Raw genomic sequence first — 10,963 nt, 5'->3', positions numbered from 1 at the left:
AATGCCTGTAACTTTGATTGACTTACATAAAGACATTTCTTCAAAACATTATTATCCTTTTAGTTTTAGTTGTTAAATTCTCTGAATAATTACTCAGAACATTTTAAGTTTTATAGAAAATTCTTGTTTTTCTCCCCCTTTGGGCTTCGCTCAGATGATAGAGTTGACACAGTGCTTCACACTTGGGCTCCATGAGGTCTGAAGCCCCTCCACTGCCTTCCCCATCTCGCTCCGCCTTCTTGACCACCCCATCGAAGTAGGAGCATTTGGCAGGCTATGTGGGGACTACAGCTGGCCGAATGCCTTGTGATTTCCAGAAAATATGGGTTCCCATCTTAGGGTTATTCCTGCTGGGGCGGCAGGTATGTAAGGGGAAGAATGTCTCTTTCCCCACACCCACCCCAAGTTTTAATTCTTTCAGATCTTAAGTCTGCATTCGCTTCCTGTTGCTGCTTGGAGAAACTGCCATGAACTTGATAGCTCTAAGACAACATCTATTTTATAGTTCTGTAGCTTACAAGTCTTACAGGCTAAGAACCAGGTATTGGCTGGGGCCACCTTCCTTCTGGAGGCTCCACCAGAAAGAGCTGGAGCGCGCCCAGGAGTCCATTGAAGGCAATGGTATGCAGGGGCTAAGGTGTCCACCACAGTGTGACTTTCTTTCCTCAAGGGAGATGTGTACAAGAAGGGTGGGAAGGAGGTGGATGGTGGCCTGAGATTTCTGAGGTGGCAAGGAAGCATGAGGGAGGGATCTGCTTCAGAAACAGTGGAAGAAACCACAGGAGTGGGGGCCTTCCTACTGAATGAGGTGCTTTCTAAGCCTCCCATCATGTCGCTGAGTTAAGTCTGCAAGTTCTAACCATTCCCACATCCAGGTGGAGATGGCTTTGTGCTTTGCAGCTTTTGTGGGTAATGGGCCACCAGGCTTAAAGTGGCCTCCAGATGAATGGGGAAAGAGCAAAGGAAACCCCTCAGAGTCCTGATAAGAATGTCAGCTATTCTTAGTCTCATCAAAAGAGATCCGAAAGAAGCCAACACCAAAGACTACGTACTATCTGGTCCCATTTCTGTGAGAAGTTCAGGCTAGGTAAATTTCTGTGAGAAGTTCAGGCTAGGTAAATCCATAGAGACAGCAAATGAGTTTTTGTCAGAGGTTAGGAATTGACTACTGACAGGTACAAGGTTTCTTCTGGGAGTGATGGAAATATTCTGGAATGATACAGTCAGTGGTGATGAGTGAATTACTATGAGTGAATTAGAAATCACTGAATTGCACAACTTTTAAAGGGTAAATTTTATGGTATATGAATTACATCACAAGGCATTTGTAGATAGGGAGATTGGCTGTGTGTTAAACCCCAAAAAATATATTCTAGAAAAACCCACTTTCAAGGCCAAACTGCCTATTCATATTCCTCTCAAGTGAAGGCCAGAAAATCTAGTGCTAGGCCTTTATACAATTTCCTTTGAAAACAAGTATGGGGTTGATGGGTCTGTATACACTTCTTTGCCTCCTGAGAGGCATGCAGGACATAAGGAATAAGTGTGTAACAATATTGTGATCTAAGCAAAAGTGGCTAGTAAGCAGAAACCAGAGACAGCAGAGAGAAAACGATGTTAAGAAGAAAGCAAACCAGAGCCAGGTCGTCTGTACAAAACTTCACATTCTGGAATTTTTTTGCTATGTCAATCTTCACCTTTCCAGATGGTAGTGAAAAATCATAGGTTGTAAAGTACGTAGCCCTGTTTTTCTCTTGGTGTGTATGTACCCTTTTCACTTAGATTTACTACTTTCAGTGGAATGATTTAATAAGTCATTTTGGAGATCAACTTGAGTGCAGGGGGAGTTCCACCAGCCAGCAGATTCTGTTTACTGTTTGCTTTCCTTGGTAAAAGTGACTTCTGACAATTTCAGGTCGTCAGCCTTCATTAGTTGTTTGGTATCCAGAAAAGAATTGGGTGTGAGATGGTTGTTTGTGAGCCATATAGGAATAGAACCTGTTAGTATCCAAGGAACCTATTAATATCCAAACCCTGGTGTGGCACTGAGGCCTGGTGTGACACTATAGGATAGGCATCCAGACTGGTAACCATGAAGTCGGCAGTTCAAACCCACCAGCCACTCCTCAGAAACAATAACAACTTTGTTGTAGAGGATCCGTGTAGTGAGTCGACCTAGTCTGCCATCTTATTGGAAGTCTGGTGTCCTCAAATGCTTCTTGTTAGAGTTGTGTGCTGGTGGGGCGGTTCTGACTTACAGCAACCCTGTATGGGGTTTCTGAGGAGTGGTTGGTGAGTTTGAACTGCTGAACATATGGTTCAAACTGACCTTGTGGTCCAGTGCTTATCCTACTGTGCCACACCTGAACTCCACAACAAAGAGACGAGAGACCAAATAAATAGACAGATGAAAATTCTGGAACTCTAAACTTCAGAAGAAAGGTTAGAGGAGTAGATTGATTGAGTGCCTGTTGGGAGAAGACGCTGAGCAGGAACAGTGAGAGAGGGAGATGACCAGTGAATGGCCATGCACACGTGCACGACTATCTTGAACATTTGTGAGCACTCTGGTAACAGAAGGTGACCTGGCAAAGCAGAGTGACCCAGGCAATGAGAAAGGCACAGTTCCTTCTTTCCCCGCATGCTCCCCTGGTGACCAGAGGTGTGGCCAGCTCCCAATCTCATCCATCCCCAGCAAAGACCCTGTCATCTGGGAGATCTGAGCCACGTGGATGGGAACCATGCCAGTGTGAGGCAGGGCCTGGCAGTGCCGCTTTGGTGAGCCATTTTGATGCCTGGATTCAGGTGAGCTCGGCTTAGGATCCACAGAACTCACAGAGTCACCAGACCAGCATTCACCAGTCACCCTGCCCCCAGCTCTCCTGTGGTCCTAACAGATGCTGAAAGCAGCTCCATCAAGGAGTTCCTTGAACTACTGGAATGCATGCCCTGAACACAGATACCGCCAAGATTGATAGGAATCCCATCGAGGGCCAGGAACTCCGCTGTCACGTCCCTCCCACACCTGCCTCATGAGATCCTTGGTTTGCAGGAGCCCCATAAAGTGTTCTCTCCAGGTCCAACAGCTGCACTGACTTTTTTTGTTGTTTTTGGGGGGTTTGTTTTTCCTTTTGTGGTTTCATTGTCTTTTGCTTGTTTATTCTCTCTCCTCCTCCTTCTCTTTCCATTCCCTTAAATGTTATCCTTTCTGTCTCTGGTTTTGTTTTTCCCACTTATCCTCTCGTTTTCCCTTCTTTCCATTGTTTTCTTTCCTTTTGATTGTCTTTACTACTCTCTACTCTTCTCTTTTCATCTTCCCTCTCCTTGGTTTTTCTAAATGTTATTTTTATTTTTTCCTTTTATTTTCCCTCTGTATTTATTCTATATTCTATGTAATATTTTCCTGTCCCTTTTTCTCTTTGTAGGTATTGTTGTTTTTTTTCCTGATCCCTGACTGTCTTTAATTTCTTATCCTTTATTATTTTCTCTCTTCATTGTTGGTTGCTTGTTGTTTATTCTGTTTTGACTCTTGGTGTGTGTGAAGCAGGATGGGGAGGAATTTCTCCTCTTTCCCACCCAACAGGAGACAGAAACCATGTCCATACAGACCAGTCACAATTGTACCCTTTGCAGCTCCACCCATTGGGAAAGAGCCAATACCAGCATCTATACCACCTGACCAGTGATAGACCGCTGTCAACACCAGCCAAACCCATCCTAAATGGAGGTGTAATACTGGTGAACAGACAATGGTGCACACACCTCCATTCTCTAACTACACCCACAGGAAACAGTAAGAGCCTAAGAACGCACCAACATACAATTATCAATGAAATACAAATATGGAAATACCACAATGTTCCACAGATAACTATTTTAGCTTACACAAAAAAACAAGAGAGAATGACAAACAAATGACTCAGATGCAGATACAAAAAACATTTGTGAGGAAGAAAAGGTAATGAAACTAACTGAAAAATAATTTAAAAGAATGATATTTAGGTACCTACGAAATACTGACAGATCGATGAAAGCAAGGAAAACACAGAACAAAATTTAGAAGTATTCAGGAATACACTATACGAACAAACAGACAAAACAAATGCAAAATTTGAAACAATACAAAACCTGCAATTAGAAATCCAGAAGTTTTCAGAAATAGACAATACGTTGTTGTTGTTGCTGTTAAGTACCAGGGAGTCGGTTCCGACTCATAGTGACCCTGCACAGGGTTTTCGAGGCTGTACATCTTTACGGGAGGAGAACGCCTGATCTTTCTCCTGCGTAACAGCTGGTACTTTCCAGCCCAACTCGTAACCTCTACACTACCAGAGCTCCTCAGGCAATACGTTAAAAGGGGGAAATAATAGGTTCAAAGCAATGGAAGCCAAATTAGTGAGCTTAAAGACAAATCTCTTAATACTAGTAAGTTAGAAGAACAACTTCAGAAAAAAAAGAATTAATAAATTTGAAGAAAGTCTAAGAGTTATGTGGGACACCATGAAGAGGAATAACTTTCTGGTGATTGGAATTCTAGAACAGGAAGAGACAATAAAAAACACAGAAAATTAGTTGTCAAAGAGTTGTTGGAAGAAAACTTCCCTAACACGAACGAAAAGAAGATAAGCATACAAGAAGCTAAATGAATCTCAAACAGTATAGATCCCAAAAGAAAATCACCAAGACTATATCATAAACTTTCCAAAACCAAAGACAAGGAAAGAATCCTGAGAGCCACTCGAGAAAAATGAAAAATTACCTATAAAGGAGAACTAGTAAGACTAAACTCTGATTTCTCAGTAGAAACTATACAGGCGAGAAGGCAATGGGATGGTATATACAAATCTCTGAAAGAAAAAAAATGCCAACCAAGAAACATACCCAGCAAAGCTATCCCTCAAATACAAATGGCAAAATTAGGGCTTTTCCATGTAAACAGAAATGAAAAGAATGTGTAATAAGACCAACTTTATACAAATGATTGTAAGATGTTCTTTGGACTGAGAACCAGCAATAACAGACAACAACCTGAGATCACCATACATGACAATCCACCCAGAACTGAATCCAGATATAAAGGGATTTAAAGTGAAACAAACTCGCCAAGACTGAATATAGGGAGCCAGAGATATCAATTTATAATATAGTCAACTACAATGCAAAAGAGGAAATAGTCTAGATACAGAACTTTTGAATGGTAAGGAAGTCAAGTAGATTTCAAGGTAAAATAGACCGTTTTGAATGGGGAAAACATTTAATAAATTACAGGACAACCTCAAAGAAAATGAATACATCTTTACATCAAAATAAAAAAATCAGAAAGCTTTAGTAGACATTAATAACAGAAATGAAGAAAATGAAAAGAAACCCCACAAACAAACAAATTCAGCACCAAAAATTATGTGGAACAAAGAAACCGACAGTATCCCAAAAATCACTCTGCTAAATGAAAGCAATCTATTCATACCTATCGGTAATTGCATTGAATATAAATGGATTAAATATACCCATCAAGAGACAGAGAGTAAAAGAATGAATAAGAGAACTGGATCCTTCAATATATTGTTTACAAGAGACATCTTACACACAAAGAAAGGAATAGAGTAAACAAAGGATGGAAAAAATTATATCATATCAAACTATGGCGCTCCAAAACAAAGAAGAGTGACCATTTTAACCTCTGATAAAATAGACCTTAAGACAAAAATCAGCAGAAGAAACAAAAGGAGGTCATTACCTCCTGATTAAGGAGTCAATTGAACAAGAGGACATAGTCATAATAAATATCTATGCTCCCAATGAAGAGCCTCAAAATACATAATTCCACCTCTAATAGAACTGAAGAAGCACAGAGACAACATCAGTAGCAGGAGATTTTAATACCTACTTTTGGTGAAAGGCAGAAGTCAACAAGACACAGAAGAACAACACAATCAACCAATTTGACCTTCTGACACCTGCAGAGCACTCAACCCAACAACAGCACAGTGTACATGGAACATTCTCCAGAATAGACCATATGTTAGGCCACAAAGCAGAACTCATCAAAATACTACTACAAAACATCTTTCAGACCACAATGCTATAAAATCAACAATAGGAAGATCAAGAGAAAAAAAAAAAATCAAATACATGGAAATTGAGCAACCCCCTGCTTAAAAGCTACTGGATAATAGATCAAATTTTTAAAAACATTCCTTGAGTCAAATAAGAACAAAAACACAACCTCCAAAAATTTGGGCCTCAGCAAAAACAGCACTAAGAGGACAATTTATAGCAATAAATTCACACATTCAAAAGGAAGAAAGGACCCAAATCAACACCTTAAGCAAGCATCTTCAACAATGAGTCACCAGAACAAAAGGAATAATACAGGTTAGAGCAGAAATAAATATCATCGAAACTGGAAAAACAATAGAATCAACAAGACAAGAAGTTGTTTCTTTAAAAGGATTAATCGGCAAACCATTGTCAAATCTAACAGAAGAAGGAGAAGGCACAAATCAACACAAATAATTAATGATATGGGCAACATCACGACAGAACCCATGGAAATAAAAAGTAACAGAATACTATGAAGAATTGTACTTCCACAATTTGAAAGCCAAGAAGAAACGGACACATTTCTAGAAACACATGACTAGCTAAACAAACACAGGCTGAAGTAGAAAACTTGAACAGATGTATCACAAAAGACAATGATCAAGTCATTAAAAAACTCCCAAGTTTAAAAAGCCCAGGCTCAGATGACTTTACTGGTGAATTCTATTAAACGTTCAGAGAAGTGCTGATACCAATTCTGCTGAAATGATTCCATTATGAAGAAAAAGATGGAAAACTCCTGAATTCATTTTATGAAGCAAGCGTAACTCTGATACTCAAACCAGGGAAAGACATCATGAAGAAAGGAAATTAGAGACCAATATCCTTCATGAACATAGATGCAAAAATTCTCCACATAATCTTAGCATATATATATATATATATATATATACACGTATACATATACATTATGACCAAGTGAGATTCATACCAGTATGCAGATTCAATATTAGAAAAAGAATCAACATAATCCATCACATAATAAAGGGGAAAAATCACATGATCATATCAAATAATGCAGACAAGGTATTCGACAAAATCCAACACTCATTGTTGATAAAAACACTCAACAAAATAAGACTATAAGGGAAATTCCTCAATATTAATTAAGGGCATGTATACAAAACTAACAGGCAACATCACACTTAATAGTGAGAAACTTGTGAACAGAAACCAGACAAGCATGCCATTTCTCACCACTCCTATTCAGTACTGTGCTGGAAGCCTTAGCCAGACTGTAAGGTAAGAAAGGGAAAATAAAGGCACCTAAATTGCCAAAGAAGAAGTAAAACTCTATTTGCAGGTAATATGATCCCATAGAAAATCCCGAAGAGTCCACAATAAAATTATTGATAGATTTGGCAAAGTGGCAAGGTACCAGTCACCATACAAATAATCAGTTGGATTCCTTTACACTTATAAAGAGAGGTCTGAAAAGGAAATCAGGAAGACAATACCATTTATAGTTGTTGTTAAGTGCCATCGAGTTGGTTCTGACTCATAGCAACCCTGTGTAGTGTTTCTGAGGAGCAGGTGGTGAGTTTGAACCTCCAGCCAAAAGATGAAATACTTGGCAATAAATCTAATCAGAGACACAAAAGACATATACAAAGAAAACTACAAGAAACTACTACAAAACCCTAAAAAAAGACCTGCAGAAATAGAGAAATATACCCTATTCTGGGATAGGAAGACAATGTTGTGAAAATGTCAACATTACCCAAAGCAATCTATAGATATAATGCTATCCCAATTCAGATTCCAACATCATTCTTTAAAGAGATGGAAAAACCAGTCACTAACTTTATTTGGAAAGGAAAGAGACCCCAGATAAGCAAAGCATTATTAAAAAATAGGAGGCCTCTAACTTCCCGATCTCAAAACCCAGTAGTCAAAACAGCCTGGTACCGGTACAACAAAAGACATCAACGGAACAGAACTAAGAACCCAGACGTAAATCCATCCACCTATATGGTCAGTCGATCTTCAATAAAGGGACAAAATGCATTAAATGAGGAAGACATAGTCTCTTTAGCAAATGGTGCTGGTAAAATTTGCATAAAAATGCAACAAACCCAGTTCTTATGCCATATACAAAAATGACCACAACTTGGTTGAAAGACCTAAATATAAAACCTAGTAGTATATGGAGTCCAGCTGTGGCGCTGTAGAGTAAGCATTGAACTACAAGGTTGATATGAACCGTAAGGTTCGTGGTTCAAATCCACCAGCTACTCCTCAGACACCCTAAACAGGGTTGCTGTGAGTTGGAACTGACTAGACAGCACTAAACAACAACAACTATACTATAGAGATCATCACTGAAAACATAGGGACAAGTTTGGAGCTATGATACACTATCACATACACACACAGAAGACAAAATAGATGACTGGTACCTCCTAAAAGTTAGATACTTATGTGCATCAAAGGATTTCACCAAAAGAGTAAAAAGGGAACTCTTTACAGACTGGGAAAAAATGTTTGGCAATGACATATTAGACAAAGGACTACTCTCCACAATTTATAGAACACTCAATGCCTCAGCAAGAAGATAAAAAATCCAATTTACAGACGGGTAGAGGATATGAGCAGACATTTCACCAAAGAAGACATTCAGGTAGGCAACAAACATATGACGAAATGCTCATGATCATTAACCATTGTCATTGTTGTTAAGTGCTGTCAAGTTGGTGCCGACTCATAGTGATCCTGTATAGGGTTTCCAAGGAGCAGCTGGTGGGTTCGAACTGACTACTTTTGTGGTTTTCTGTCCAGTGCAGATTCTACAGTGCTATACAAGGAGTCCTGTTAGCTATTGTTGTTGTTATTAAATGTCTTTGAGTCTGTTACGACTCATAACAACCCTGTCTAGGGTTTCCAAGGAGCTGCTGGTGAGTTTGAAATATCGATCTTGTGGTTCAAACTAACCTTGTGGTACAGTGCTTTACCCCACAGTGCATGCATGCCAAGGCTCCATTCGATAGATGCAAATCTAAACAACAATGAGTATCACCTTACTCCACCATTAATAGCAAACTTCCAAACCACAGAAAGCAAACTGCTGAGGAGGATGTGGAGAGACCGGGCCCTCTTACATTGCTGGTGGGATGTAAAATGGTGCAACCACTGTGGAAAACAGTATGGTGCTCTCTCCAAATGTTTGAAATAGAAATACCATATGACCCAGCAGTCTCTCCTTGGCATATCTCCTCCAGAAATAAGAACTGTAGCACGATTAGACATATGCACACCCATGTTCACTACAGCACTATTCACAACAGCCAAAAGATGGAGACAGCCTAAGTGCCCAACAATGGAAGACTGGATAAGCAAACTTTGGTACATACACACAATGGAGTATTATGCTACCTTGAAGAATAACAAGGAAGCTGCAAGCCACCGCATAACATGCATGAACCTGGAGGACATTTTGCCTAGTGAAACTAGTCAGTCACAAAAGGACAAATATTGCATAAGATTACTGTTGTAAAAGTTAAGAAAAGATTTTCTTGCTAAATGAAACGTTCTATGATGGTTGCAGGGCGGGGAGAAGGGAAATGAATAAAGTGAATAGAGGTAAATAACGTTAGGAAAAAAAAGATGTATTTGGGAATGAAGGTGTGACCAAGCAGTCCAGGAAACAATGGCTGAGAACCAAAAATGCTCCATGGGAAGGAAAACCTGGTAAGATTTTCTTTTGTTAAATGTGATTTCATCCATTATACAGAAAGTATAATTATACAGAAAGTATAATTAATTATAGCACTGAAACTCGATGTTAATTGTGTGGCTTACAAGATGCCACGATGTGTAAAGGATGAAAGATGCCATGGTGTGGTAGGTAGACTGACAAAATGTTTCTAAAACTTACTTCCACCCCCAAACCTCAGTCTCCTTAGCCTCTGAAATGTGAGTTTGCAGCTCCTCTTATCAAATGGTAGGGTCTATTTTCCTTCCCCTTGAACTTGGTCTGGCCGTGTGACTTGCTTTTGTCAAGAGAATGTGCTAGAAATGACTCACGTCCACTCTCTGCCTTGGAACCCTGCCACCATGTTAACATGCTGAACCTGCTGGGTGAGAAGAGACCAGGCCTAGTGCTTCTCCTAACCCTAGCCAATAGATGTATGTGAGTGGAGCCGTTTTGTTGTATCCTCAAGTTGGTTCCAACTTATAGTGCCTTGTATAGATTTTCCAAGGAATGACCGGTGTATTTGAACCACCAACCTTGTGGTTAGCTGTCCAATGTTTATCCTATAGCGCTACAACAGGAAGCCATTCTGGACCACCCAAAATTCACTCTTACCTACCAGCTCCCTGCAACTGACCAGCCAAGATCAGCCATGCCTAACCTAGCTAGCAGAACCACCCAGCTGATCCATATACTTCTATTGCTCAATATGAAATGCTTTTTAAAGAAAACACTGAGTTGTGGGGGATTTTGTTTTGCAGCAACAGCTCACATGGCAATCTGCCTTTTGTGGTGCTTTCTTTATCTACTGAATAGGAGAATGTGGTGGCATTGTGGGATAATCCTTAGCTTGCTAATCACAAGGTTGGTGGTTTGAGCCCATCAGCCACTCCTAGGGAGAAAGTTGAGGCTTCCTGCTCCAGCCACGATGTCCAGCCTTGGGAAGTCTACACAGGGTTGTTATGAGTCGGAACTGATTTGACAGCACTTGACAACCACAATCCATTGAATAATTTAAACTTCACTGCCTTGGCTGAAATTGCTGAAACACAGGCATATTCAGAAGCCATCGGGGCCTGCAGAGAATTTCTACCTGATCTTGGCTTCTGCTCAGGTAACAAGACAGGGGATGGACAGAGATGACAACACACTTTTGGGATCTTGTAACTA

Source organism: Chrysochloris asiatica, unplaced genomic scaffold (genome assembly GCF_000296735.1).
Source record: "Chrysochloris asiatica unplaced genomic scaffold, ChrAsi1.0 scaffold00018, whole genome shotgun sequence".
In the NCBI taxonomy this organism is placed as follows: Eukaryota; Metazoa; Chordata; class Mammalia; order Afrosoricida; family Chrysochloridae; genus Chrysochloris; species Chrysochloris asiatica.
The sequence above is the reverse complement of the archived record's forward strand: the minus strand, read 5'-3'. Positions refer to the sequence as shown.